Genomic DNA, 15,136 nt, shown 5'->3' with positions numbered 1-15,136 from the left:
ATGAACATCATGAATTAGTAAATTGAGTGAATTTGGAATGATTTCAATTTAAAATGTTAAAATTGAATTTTGGGTTTGAATTTGAATAGCTCAAATTCAAATTAGGGATTGTATAATTATTTGATATAATTAATTAACATTTAATTTATCAAAATTAAATGAAATTGGAGAGTTTATAATATTTAAATAATAATCACATGGATAGGATTCATGTTTAAAATTAAGTGTGAGATTAATTTAATATTTGATATTAAGTTATTATTTAATTAATTAAAATAAAATTAATTTTCAAAATTCAAAATAAATTTTAGAAATTGAATATTTAATTTTATTTATTTTTGAATTAAATAAATTAGAAAATTGGAAATTAAAAGGATAGTGTAATTTTCCACAATTTTGAAGTAGGGGGTGGTTTAACCTCCATACTTCCACCTATCCCATTAAATTAATCCAATTGAAGTGTCATTTGGATTCTCCTTTAGTGCCTACATGTATAAGAAGATTAAAAACACTTCAAATTTCTCAGATTTGGGAATGGGAGTTGCTGAAAGTCAGTTTCTACACAAAAGCTCTTCTTTACCTGAAACCCACCTGATTTCCTTCACAAATTCACTCTATTTTTTAGTTCCACCACTCAAATTCAAGGTTGAGAATAGTAGAGAAGATGTCTTGGTGGTTCACTGTAGATTTGAAGCTGAAATTACGTGAAAAGCAGCTTGGATTGGAGGAATTCTTCAAAGGTATGTGTTGTTTGAAACCCTATTTTGTAAAATATGTTTTTGCGTGCTTTTAGAACTCAAAAATGTAATTAGAGTGCTTATTGATTATGATTGTTTCCATTGCTTACTTCTTTTTCCTATCACTAATGAGCTACTTGAGTCAAACGTATACAGTAAACCTTATTAGCTTGTGCCATTTATGTACTTGATTATCTTTTTTGCACTGAGCAAATGATTGTTTTTAGGGCAAGATTGATATTTGGCGCACACACTTACATCAAAAGCAATGTCTAGCCTGCTAGGTATTAAATAGCACAAGCTTCCAATGATGCTTCTATATAGGCTCTCATCGACTTGAGTTCCATCTGAGTCTTTTAACATTTTCACATGTGAGTTGGAGTTGGAGTTCTTTTGACACTAGAACATTCCAAGTCAAACTTCTTCACTAGACTTTTAGCATATTTGCTTTGAGAGATAAAGATTCACTCACTAAGTTTCTTTATTTGAAATCTTAGAAAATAGACAATTCTCCTACCAGGCTCAGCTCGAATTCTTCCTGCATTTGTTTCACAAAGAGCTTGACCATCTCTTGTGACATCTCTCCGAAAGCAATATCGTCAACATAAATTTGAACAATCACAAAATTTTCATGATATTTTTTTCCCAAAGAGAGTCTTATTAATTCCTTTTCGGTATAGGAAAATACCAGACAATATATTACAGTCAGATATTTCCAGATAAGAAAAATATTCTGCAGGAAGATACTCTGATGTCACAAACAGATGTTAAGACTTTATACAAGATATCAAAAGAAACTACAGCCTTAAAAAAATATAAAGCTAACTAAACAAATCTCCAACATATATAATTAAATCATCTCACATTCCCATGTAAATTTATAAATAGGATCTTTAAACCAAAACTTCTTTACTCTCACATCAATTAAATTTTTTTATGCTTACACATAAATGTCATCAATAAGCTATATAAAAAATATACAACGTTAATTATCATTTTATTATTAGATATAATTTTTTTTTATATTTCAAAACCTTTTCTAACCTCTTACTTTCCTACAATTATGAAAGAGTTTTCTTCTACTCATTAATTTCCACATCAACAATTTATGAATTCATAATTCATTTTTATACTTTTATTTATTTTTTTGTTTTCTATTTTATTTTTCGGGTTACCTTCTTAATTAATTAAGTACATAGCTAATAATTTCAATTTTCGATGAAATAGTTGTTTAACAATCTTCAAATTTTTTTAAAAGTTATATAATGTACAACTATTATTTTCCTCCATAATTGTTACTTTTCTTAATATTTATTATAAAATATTATTTTTAAAATAAAAAACCACATGCAATGTACGTAAACAAAAAATTTCTCTATATCTTTATCTTTATATATATAAGTACGAATGTAAGAAAAAACTTTTTTGGACATTACCCTCACATATTTTAAAAAGCTCCTCTCAATTTTTTTTTACAAAAAAAAAAAAAAAATTGTGTTTTTCAATATATTCTCTCATTTGCGCTATTTTCTCAAAAAAATTGCTAGATTTAGAGTGTGTTAGTGCTCACTAACATAACACAAGACCTGTACATTGTTGTATGATTTTTTTTTATTCTTATTCCTTCCTCTCTTTTTATTCAAATGAATGAAATACGTACAAGAATTTTTTGATACTTTTTCAACCATATTGACAATAAATTCTTTATCGGAATGCATACCAAAATCCTTAGGCACGTTGATGCTTGGACAATAACCACCAATCGTGATAACTTTGTTTAAAACAAATGATGTCCTATCAAAACGATGATTGAGGAAGTGTTGATTGTATTATTTTTTTTGTGTTTACAATTGTTTTAGTTTTCAATTTTATTTTATTTTGTTTAATTTTATATTTTTAAATTTTACTTTTTATGTTCAAGACAAACGTGAAAATGAAAAGTTTAGTAAAGAGAATTAAAAGAAAACAATATACAATATTTAAAAAAATAGATATATATACTAAATTATATTAAAATAAAGTCATAAAATTCAAAAATACCATGTATGCAAATAGTTTTTAAGCTGTCTAATATCATTCATTTTAATATAACAGAAACAAAAATCCTTTTTCTTTTTTTTTTTTTTTTTGTTAAAAGAAACTATATATACATATATAATATCCAATAGTAAAAAACAATTAAATTGAGAAATTGAGAGTAAGAAAAAACTTAAAAGAGAATATCAATATTAATATATTGTCTCTATTTATTTTTTTTAATTTAAATATACCTAGAAATGCACTTTATTTGAATATATCAAATGTATTCATAAAATTTAAAATAACATTTTTTGTGCATGTGTACATAATTTCAAAATTTAAAAAAAATTAAAAAATATCCTTAAAGAAGTTAAAACCGACCATTTAGATATATTTATAAATTTGAATATAAAAAGTCTTAGATTATTCTAGAAAATAAATGTCATATTATGTCTTGATCATCTTTAATGATGACTTAAGTTATAGAAAATTTAGGATATAGAAAGTTTTGTGCTATTAGTTTATAAAACTTTAAAATAAAATTTATGAATCACCTTCAATTATGAAAGCTAAATAACTTTGCAAACTTCTTCTATTACCACAAATACGATAAAGAGTTATCAATACATTTCTTTTTCTAAAAAAAATGCATGTCCTACTTTTAATTTTTCTTTTCTACCTCAAATTTTAATTTCAAATTCTAACATAATAAGTCTAACCTACTAAATATTTTATATTGTGGAGTTGTGTTGTTTAGAAAAAAAAAAAAAAAAATTTATTATATTCGTCTAGTTTTCTTTTAAAAAGAAATAAAAAAATAAAACCTTTTGAAGGGGGCGGTGCAGTTGGGTGGTGGAGCCGGCTACCGGCTGCCGGAGAAACGGAAACGGAACAAAGGAAATAGAAATGAGAGTTTTCATGAAAAATAAACGAAGGAAAAAAAAACTACGAGGGCAATAAGGTAATTACACTAGAGGCTTAATTGAGGGGAAAATGAACCCGACGTGAATCGAACACGCAACCTTCTGATCTGGAGTCAGACGCGCTACCATTGCGCCACGGATCCCAAGATGTTATGAATAATGTTTTGACTTCAAAAGTTTATTTCCGAAATATTAAATCAATTTTTTTTTTTTATTAAATTAAGTCTATACACACTATTTGTACGTCTAAATTTCTTTCTTTATTATCTACTTTTCACCAATAATTTAAAAAACCAAGTCAAAATTTGAAAACTAAAAAAATAGCTTTCAAAAAGTTGTTTTTATTTTTTTAAATTTGACTAAGAATTCAACCATTGTACTTAAAAAACCGGCAAATCATTGTAAGTAATGTAGATTAAATAGACTTAATTTTCAAAAGTTAAAACTAAAAACCAAATGGTTACCAAACATGGCCTAAATTATTTTAATTCGGGAAGTTTCTCTTCTTTTCTATGTTTCAACATATTGTATTTCCCAATTTGAAGATTTTCAATAATGATAAATTTGATTATTAAAAATTTAGTCCCTAATCTTTTAGGGTTGTCTCAATTTGATGTTTAAATCTTTAAGTTTGTGTTATGATTTTCAAAGTTGTATAATAGATCCTTAAATTTTCAATTTTATGTTTATTGAGTTCGTAAGATTCAAAAAGTATTTAAGTGATCCTTAATCTTTTAATTTTATATTTAACAAATCCTCATAAATTTCAATTTTGTATCTCATTCTACATGTTTTTTAAAGGGGTTTTAACAATCAAGCCCAAAGTATTAGCAAATATAGCAAGATTTTACTAAATCTGTAATTCTTTGAATATGTTGCTATACACTTAATTATTAGTCCTAAAAGTATCATCCATTACAATTAAATTGATGTATCTACGAAACATAGAATGCCATAAAATTCATTTTTATCAGCTAGATCAACTATGAATTAATATTTTTTAAAAAAATGAATATATCAATAATCTATTAGATACAAAATTAAAAGTTTAGGAACCTATTAGACACAATATTTAAAGTATAGAGAATTATTAGACACAAATTTGAAAGCCTAGTAGACATATTTAAAAGTTTAAGAACCAACTAGATACAAACCTAAGATTTCAAAGACTAAATTTGTAGTTTAACCAAAATTTTATGTCTGAATTAAAAGTTTATTCTATGATTCTATGAATCTTGAGGTTTATGACTATTTAGTCAGTGAATTTTCAAAATTGTCCAATGGATCCCTAAACTTTCAAATAGGTCATTTGACCCAGTTAGATTGATCTATTATATATAAACTTGAATTTTATTTCAAACTTCCAATTTTGTATAATAGACCTGTGAATTTTAAAAATTCAAAAGCCTATGGACTAAATTTGTAGTTTTAAAAATTTATAGATCAAATGGACACAAATCTCAAAATTCATGTAACATCCGGAGTTTACGGTAGTTTTAAATTAATTATCTTAAGCTTTAGTATGCACGTTCCACTAGTTATATAAGACATTCATTATATGTGTTGCATAGTCTGATCTTGGTAGTGGGGCTACTCATATTGGGTTACTCAATATTTTAAATGCTTACCATTTTTTAAAAATATTTTTCAAGTAAAGGTTACATACCAGAGGTATGCTTCCGCTCAATGTCTATGTTTTGAGAAGTTTTGAATGTTTAAACAAGAACTATGGAGTATAATGGTTTTAAATTAAATTTATCTTTTATCCACGTTTTAGGGATCCAAACAAAAGTTTTGTTTTGACTTTCACTATGTTGTCTTGACAATGTTTTATATATATAGTAAAAGATATTTTAAGTCAAAATCAACTAAATTAGATTGTTTTTCAAAGTTTTGTGCATGGTATACCTCAGTTAAAAATCTCGTAAAGTTGGATCGTTACAATTTTCAACTATATGCCATTTTTATTCTTTCTATTCTTAGTGTAAAAATTACACTCTAAATAATCTCATCATCAACCTTTAGAATAATATGTATTTTATTCATAAAGATATGGTATTAATTATTTCTAACTATATTTTACCTCCAAATATAAGTGGACTTGTTTGATGTTAAGATTTGTGTAGAAACATTTTTATGCAAATGCCATGAAATAAAGATGTATTTTCTCAAAAATTTTACAAAAGAAAGAAAAGAAATATATATATATATACACACAAAAGGTAAATAAATTTCACAAAAATAACATAATCTAAATCACACTCAAATTTAAAAGTAAAAACACAGTAAGAAAAGTAACATTCATGCCGTATTTGAAGAAATTGAAAAATTGCCATTAAATTTTTTTTATTAATGCTATTTAGTAAAATTAATCATTGATTTATTAATTACACAAGCTGGACAACCTATGAAGCATAGATACTTCATATGAGATAAAGAATCAGTATCAGACACGTATCGGATACCGATACTTCTAGATACTTCGCAGATACGTATCTGACACGCGATTTGACATATCTATATTTTTAGATACTTTCTAGATATGTATCTGACACGCGATTTGACTATCTATTTCTATACGTACTTTAAAAAAAGACAAGTAACTCATATAATTTTTCCCAATCTAAAATTAGGGAACCTATTTACAAAACTCACTACTCGAGTTCAAAACTAAAAGAAAGATAAATAAATAACGAACCAAACTATAGATTAGAATCATCTAATCTCCATCTTCATATTTGAGTCCCCACAAAGTCCACCAAAATATAAACTATTTGGATGTTTTCAACAATAAATTCTTCGTTTATCTTCATACTTCTCTCTCTAATCTTTTCTTCTTCTTCTTTGCAATATGAGTCACTTTTCTATTGCATTTTATTAACTATTGTACTTCAACATCTTAGATGTTGCTTTTTTTATATTGTATTTCAGTGTTTGTATTCTATTTTGTACTATTGTTATTAACTTGTATGCTAGATTTATCTATATCCTAGATTTTCTTAAAGAAAAAAATGTATCTTCAACGTATCAATATCCTCGTTTTTTAGAAATCTATATATTAAAAATATATATAAAAAAGTGACGTATCCTTAGACGTATCCGTATTTTAGTTTTTTAGAAATTGACGAATGGCCATATCCGAACATATTCATATCGTATAGCCATATCTGTACCTATGCTTCATAATGGACAACATTAAACTAAATTTATAGAATTTGCAAGTCAGTGAAAGTATAACTAAGTGACTAATTAAACCTTTTACATCAATTATTAAAATAATTTAACTTCGACCAAAATACTAAAAATTTGAATTCTCTATCTCCACAAACTATTTGACTGAAAAAAAAATTGTCAGAAAAGAAAAAGTGTTCACGGTATCAAGATTTTGGATTTAAATTTTAAGAGGAAAATTTATATTAAAATAAATAAATAAATAATAAAAACTTGAATACCTATAGTATTTTATGTTATGAATGCAATTTTTTGTTAAATTAAAATATGTATAATTAATTAGAGTATATTTTAATATAATAAATCTATAAATTTATAGCATAAAACATGTACATAAATCAATTGATGGTAGTTTAAATTCATCCCAATATTTAGTTGGTTACTAGTAATAAGTTTATTATTTATAAATATATTATCAAATATATTTTGAATAATTGATTAAATGGGAATTTAATTTCTAAATATATTGTTAAACACATAAAAAAAAAAAAAATTTACAGCTCTATTTTCATTAAAACTCTTGTTTTCAAATCAATCGAGTTTAAAAGTTTATATTCATTAACTTTTTTCCTCCTATTCAAGTTTACCAAAGTTTTATCATATTCATTTTAAATCTTTCTTATTCCAGACAATTTGATTTTGTGCGTGACTTTTCTCACTCCAAATAGAAGATTAATGTATAAAAACTTCTCAATTAAGTTCTTCCAACAAAAAATAGTTTAACATTATTAACAAAAAATTGATAAGCCATAAACTAATATTTAATTATCACATGAATTCTACTTTATTAGAGTTGATGTCCTAAATCTCGTGCGTTTCGTAGTTTATTAATTTTTTATACACGAATTATTTATTTAATAACATAAAGTGTTATTTTATTTGACATTAAGTTTGGATTAACCCAAATTCAATAAACTAAGATCTTAGGTTATTTAAGGTAGTTTAAACATGTATATGGTGTTATACAAGTTGATCATGTTTAAGCAATAACCTAAATGATCTGTAGTAGATGAATAAGATTGGGTACCTTATCCTGATGGCACTACGGATATGACCCACTTTATAATTGTTACAATTATTGTAAAGTATTACGAATGATTTGGTCCTGATCATTCATGTGGAAGCATGTGAGTGGGGGTATCCTATACAAAGAGTTTGTATAAGACTAGACCATGAAATGATTAGTCTCTCTTTATAACATTGTTACTTGAAGAGACTTGCATTTCACTAGGATGACCATAGGTAACTTGACCTTCATCTTGAGTGAGTTGTGAACTCTTGCCTATAAGGGCGGTCTTTTGATCTGTATGGGTGAGAGTGGCCAGTTTCATTGACTCAATTGAAGGAACTCTTAACGAAGAGCATCCATGAGCGCGTTCGGATCTTTCCAATTTCATTGTGACCGAAATACAACATACACATTCTATCAAACAGTTATGCAATTTACACTAATTAGCAGCATGTTTCAGAGAATAAAATACAAAAGAAAGAGTTCTCATATTAGTTGAAGACACTCTTCAAGCGTTAAACTCTGACGCAGCGAAAGAACCTCTACGTGCACTCTATCGCCTAGCCAACCAGTCGACTGCAGTAGCACGATCGTCTACACAAATAGCAGCAACACGAACAGTCACGAACAAGAAAACAACAGGGATGACACCACCAATTTGAGCCCTTGGTATTCTTATAGTGAGAATCCAAAGTGTGGTCTTTGGTGAATTTGGTAGAGGTCGGAGAGAAAACAAATCATGTGGATGATAAGCAAGTGAGAGAGAAAGAGCTATCGTATAGCTATGTGTTTATCGTTTAGAAGAAGCTACACGATCGTGTATGTTTTACTAAGCGATCGTGGTAGACGATCGTTTAGAAAACATGGCACATTATGCGATCGTTTAGGGATGGGTGTGCGATCGTTTAGGCGTTGGTGTGCGATCGTTTAGAAGATGAGCGACTATCGTATAGGCTCTCAAGGTAGGCGATCGTTACATTTTCACACCGATTGCGAATTTCTTGAACCCTTACAAAATGAAAAAAAAAAATTCATTTTATTCTTTGGCTACAATAACCGACTTCGATTCTCCTACTAACGCACGACCAAGAGAAGTTTTAGGCCAATTATCATATAATTAACCAATTTAATAATTAATTAATATAATCATATTATATTCTTACCCTATATTTTGATATCACATATCTACTATATTAATTTCTCATCTACTTGATATAAATCATATTTATATCTAATTTCCTCCAAAATAATGTATCTCATACATTTAGTCAATTATATCATATAAAATTAACCAATCCATTTATATCATATATAATCAAACTCCCTCTTGTCAATTTGAACATTTCAAACTGACCCAAGCACTGATTCTCGACTTTATCCAAGCTACCCAGGGGACCTAATAGACTTGTGGTTCGAAGCTCCAACGGTACGTGAATAGTTGACTAAACTCTTTAGCCACGAGATCCACCATCCGTTAACTGTCAGGCATTCCACTAAAGACCAACAGCTGAACTCTTCTTACCAGATATATTTCTGTGTCCATCGGATATAACCAATCATGAGTACGATGATCCTTCACAGATGCTCGTAAGTACAGTTGAGCCAATTTATCGTTCTGCCCCTGTAGTTACATCTCACTCCTTAAGTACCACTGATTCCTCTAATGAACAATACAACGTAGTCCAACTATGTGTGAACACCTCTCGGACTAAGAGAAGGTGTGTGGTGCCACATCGTTCAAGCCCTGAAATCAACCCTTAAAGGAATTATCTATCTACTTACCCATGCCTTGGGGAAGGAGTGAATTCCATCTTGTGTAGCTGAGTTCCCAGCTCTGAAATTAGACGAATCCCTAAAATGATGGGTTTGAATCGGCGACCTGACCACTCGCATCCATACAAATCAAAGGACCACCCTCAATGACATGAGTTTCCAACTCACTCAAGGTTGAGGTCATGTTACCTATGATCATCCTAGTGAAGTGAAGTCTCTATAATGAACGGTGTTATATAATAAGACGTTAACACTTCGTGGTCAGGTCTTATACAAACTCTTTGTATAGGACGCCCCCGCTCACATGTCCCCTACACGAATGATCAGGATCAGACAATCTATGACAAGTTACAACACTTGTGACCATTCCACAAAGCGGGCCGCATCCATAGCGTTACTAGGATAAGTTTTCCCTCCTATATCCATATACTATAGACCATTTTGGTTGTCACTCAAGACATGATCAACTTGTATGTCACCACATACGTGCTTAAGTTACATACAGATAACCAAGGATTTTATGTTTATTGGTTTGTGGTAAAGCAAATAAAACATGTAACTGAGCAAAATCAAAATGTGAAGTAAATATCATATATTACAACACAAGCATTTGTATAAACAGTTTACAAACTACAGGACACAAGACTTTAGAGCATCAACCCCAACATCAATATATCTACCATTTTGGAGGTTCATCTGAGTGTGGAGCTGAAAACACAAGTATAAGATGGAATTCACTCATTCCCGTTGTTAGGATAAGTAGATCAATTGCTCCCTTAAGGGTTGATTCTGGATCTTAAACAATGAGATGCATCATCCTCTCACTGATCAGAGAGGGGTCTAGCTACAGTTGGACTATGACTAATTATTAATTAGAGGAATGAGTGGTACTTAAAGAGTTAGATGTAACTACATAGGTCAAACAGTAATTTTGACCCAATTGTAGTTAGGAGCAAAAAGAGTCAACTTACTGATGATTGATTATATCCAATGGACACATAAATATATCTATAGTGCGAAGAGTGCAGTTGTCGGTCTTTAGTGGAATGACAGACAGTTAATGAATGTTGATTAATTTAATTAAAGAGTTTAATTAATTAATCTCGTATCATTGGAGCTTCTAATTGGTAGGTCCATAAGGTTCCCTTGCTAACTCAATAAGGGTTAAATGAGAATCAATTAGTTTTAGATTAATTTGAATTGTTCAAATTAATTAAAGAGAATTAATTATATGAGATGCAATTAATATAACGTATATGGATACGTTATAATATAAAGTTTAATGGGAAAGATAGATATTTAAATATGATTCAAATATTAATCATATGAATGAGATTCATATAAAACTATAGATTAAAATTAATACGAATATGATTCATATTAAAACTATAGATTAAAATGAATATGAATATGATTCATGTTAAAACTATAGATTATGTGAAAAAATATAAAGTTAGGTAATTAATATTATATATGATATAAAATAAAATATCATAAGGGTTTATTTAATTATTTATTTTAATATAATTAAAGGAGTTATTTTACGTGATGAAGGGAATTATGAAAATAACTCCCCTTATCTCTCTCATTTACAATTTTATAGAGGGAATTTGTGGTAAAAAAAAAAAAAAAAGATACCTACAATACACAGTGAATTCTTTCTATAAAAATTTCTTCCTCTCTATGAAAACTCTCTCTAGATTTCTCTTCTACCTCACCAAAATTAACAAGACAAGCCCACAACTCTATCTTGATTCTTACCTTGAGAATAGTGAGGAAGTCATTCGTGGCGGTGTCCAAGAGTCCCTGTCACTTTGCTCCATTCGTGAGAAGCAGAGGAGTTTGTGGTTCCGGGAGAGGAAAATGTGAAGACAGATTTTCTTCTAGTAAGTTTTCTGATCACATCCTTTTTGTTAATTTAGACAACATGCTTAGATAGAATATTGTTTATCCTTCTTCTGTATTGCTTTCTCTAGTTTTATGTTTTGTTCCAAAAATAAATCAGTAGCACAAGACAATCAATCACTTCCGCATTGAGAATTCGATTCATTCACTTGGTATCATAACCAAATCGTGTTTCTGAATTTCTTTTTGGAAACAAAAATAAGAGAATTGGTGAGTATTACACGGCATTATGAATGTTGGTTTGTAAATTGGATGTAAATTTGGCACTTTAGATTTATTACTTTAAATTGTTTAAACTTGTAAGGGCCCATTGTTTTGGGCATTTAATTCTTGCTATCGAGTCTTTAAGTCCATGTTGATCGTGATGAAAGTATTGCTGAGAAGATCGATGCAATTTGGAGCAAGAACAGACTGGTTTTGAAGCAGAAATTGTATTATGTGCTAGACCATAATGAGAAAGCGTTACAACGTTGGCCTTTACGCTATAGCAGAGAAGGACCAGCATTGCAACCCTCCAGCCGAGTGTTGCTATGCTGGAACATTTTCAAGACCACCTTCGCAATGCTTCAACTGAGTAACAACGCTAGAGTAATTTCCAGACCAGCATTGTTACACTTCAGTCGAGCATTGCAACACTTTGAGACGGTCATGCGTGTGTGTCCAATGATTTGGAGATTGCGGGTTCAAGCCAGTTTCGGTGCATATATAGTTTTTTACATGTATTTTCGAATATTATGTAATTTATTTGTTTTTTAATTAATATAAATGTTATATTAATTTAATTTAATTAATTTTTTAAGAGTGTCAATTTTTTGTCCAATTTTGTTGTTTAATTAATTTTACATGTGATGAATGATTAATTTTATATGTTGCATAATGTATGTCATATAGTTTAAAATCTCACCACAGGATAAATATTTATCATGCATCAAATTTAATATAACTGTTATATTATATAGTTGTATGATATTATAAGCATTTTCATGTATCATATTAAATATAAATGTTATATTATATGATTGCATGCATCATTAACATGTCCATGCATCATACTCTATCATTAACATGTCCATGCATCAAACTAATGATAGATGTATTTTATTTTCATTAGTTTGAATTAAAGGAAAAAAAACTAAAAGGGGTAATAGGGTAATTCCGCTAGTAGCATAAATACGCTGAAATTGAACCCAACGTGAATACGCATCCTTTCAATCTGGAGTTAGACGCGATACCATTGCACTACGGATCCCAAGATAGGAGACAAATAATATTATTTATGTAATTTATTTTTCTAAATATAAATATATTTTAATTCGGGAAGCTTTCAGGGGTTAGTTTCTACGTTTTAACCTAATGTATTTCCTGAAGATTTTCATGAGTTGTCCAAAAAAGTATTTTCAAGAATTGTTAAATTAATTATTACATATTTTAATATTATTTTGTGTTTCTATTTTTTCTTTTTTTCTTTCTTTGGATTTACAGTGTAATAATTACATGATGATTCAATCATATGATTGTAGTTAGTGAAGGTAGTTGTCGGAGTTGACAGTTGAAAATGGTAGTCGGACTTGATTATAGGAGATGGTAGCCGAAGTGGCAACAGGAGATCAGTGGTGATGAAAGCTGAATGCACGGTTGGTTGACATGGTATAAAATATTGATAACATACCCAATTACCCTTTCAAACATTGAGTTGAGTTTATATCTCAACTCAAATTCCAAATTAACACATCAATGCAAATCTGCAAAAGAATAATAAGGGTTTTCATTCGTATAGTAAAAATAATATTTTGGAAAAAAATAAAAGTTGAAAAAAAAGTTGAAATTAAGAGGACAATCAAATCATCCCAATAAAATTATAAAATATATGTAAGAAAGGATTATTATGAAATTTTATACCAGAATTGAAAAATAAGATTTTAGTTTAAATTAAAGTTTGAAATTAAAAGAGTAATCAAACTATTTAAATGAAAATTAAAAAGATTTTTTTAACTATCACGAAATTAAAAGTATATATTAGTTTAAATTAAATTTTAAATTAAGATGATAAATAAATCATCCAAATAAAAAAAAATTAACTAAAAGACTGTTCGCATGAGGTTTATGAAAAAAAGTGTTTTATGGAGTTTAACTTGTGTTTATATTATTCGTCCAGATGTGGTTCAATATCTAGTAATTAATCCTCCGATTCTTTATGTTGAATATGTATGCTTAATTTGTATCTTCCAAAGAACTTTAATCTTCAGTGTGATTCAATTTACGATGCAATATGCGTTGGTTCTCATATGTCGGTGGTCATGCGCTGGAATGAAATTATGCGTTACTCTTATATGTAATGACCATGTATTCCTGTCACAAGTTTTCTTACGCTCTCGCTAAGTATAATGAGAATGTAAGTTTCTCGGGTGATCTGAGGTCGAACTCAGGGACTTGTAGCTGAATGTATGCAGTGAAGTGTTTGCGGAGGATGAATAAAAGAATGATGGGGGTTATAAGCTATAAACTACTCCTACTCCTAACTAACAGACAAAGTAGTGGAAGTATGAATGAGAGGTAGAAGACATGGCAACTGTTGACGCGTAGTAAAATGCATGGAAAAATAGATAAAATGTGAGGATGTCTTCACTACAACACTAAGCTTGACCGCAAAGGCAACCCCAGCCAGCGCAAGCTATACGATCATGCTACACACACTTGTGCCTAATTCTAGGACGCATGCGATGTATATGCGATAGTGTCGAGAAGCCTATTTCTAAGCCTCCATAACCCGCTCACGTGCTCTTACACATAAGCGTGATGACCACATACCACCGTATCCTGCTTCTAGATGCATGCAATATCCTATCCGTAGGGTGCATAAGCTGTGTAATAGCAAACAGAGTTTATCTCTAAGTTCCCCATTCTTGCTTATGCGACCCGATCCGCTCTCTCGAGTCTTAGATCTAGTTTTTAGAATACTCTCCCAAGTATGCCTAAGTGATGAATGATGCGCTCATAAGACAAGGTAATCGCATAAACCTGGCTAGCGTAAGATTATTCTTATCTCTAGTGAATACTTGCTTACATTGCATAATACGACCAACCACTTACCCTCCCGGACAGTTGGTTCTTGTTGACTTTACTCATAGACAAGCATTGCGTCCGCTTATAGACAAGCATTGCTACAGCTTCACACTAAACAAATAAGGTTTTCTCACAACACTACACGCAATGCACACCTCTTGGTGGTTTGCTAAATGTTTCATATTCCTATGCCGCATGATTAATAATGCGATACTCTAACAGTTTCACTAAGTGATGCAATGAAAGTAAATGAAGATGGAAATGAAATTGAAGGAAATATAGAAATGAATTGATCACAAAATGTATTAATTCTTTAAGCTAAAATGTAATACAATGCAATACAAGGAAAGAAGAGAAACGGAGGGCCAGTTGGAAGCAATGTCTTGCTTCCAGCAGATATGTGTCAAGGCTATCAGTGATGCCATGGATGGGCAGTGGAGCTGACTCTCTCGAGCTCTAACTCCGGCGAAGGATCC

The 15,136-nt window shown here is 29.7% G+C and overlaps 1 non-coding gene across 1 annotated transcript; it reads right to left on the bottom strand.

Moving 5' to 3' along the window:
- Nucleotides 1–3,750: 3,750 nt before the first annotated feature.
- TRNAW-CCA (transfer RNA tryptophan (anticodon CCA)) lies at nt 3,751–3,822 on the bottom strand. The gene has a single exon. It is a non-coding gene; the product is annotated as a tRNA-Trp (tRNA).
- Nucleotides 3,823–15,136: the final 11,314 nt, after the last annotated feature.

The sequence above is a fragment of the Benincasa hispida genome, chromosome 5 (genome assembly GCF_027475165.1).
Source record: "Benincasa hispida cultivar pf3 chromosome 5, pf3_genome.v1.1, whole genome shotgun sequence".
Classification (NCBI taxonomy): Eukaryota; Viridiplantae; Streptophyta; class Magnoliopsida; order Cucurbitales; family Cucurbitaceae; genus Benincasa; species Benincasa hispida.
This window is presented reverse-complemented; position numbering and strand designations above follow the sequence as displayed.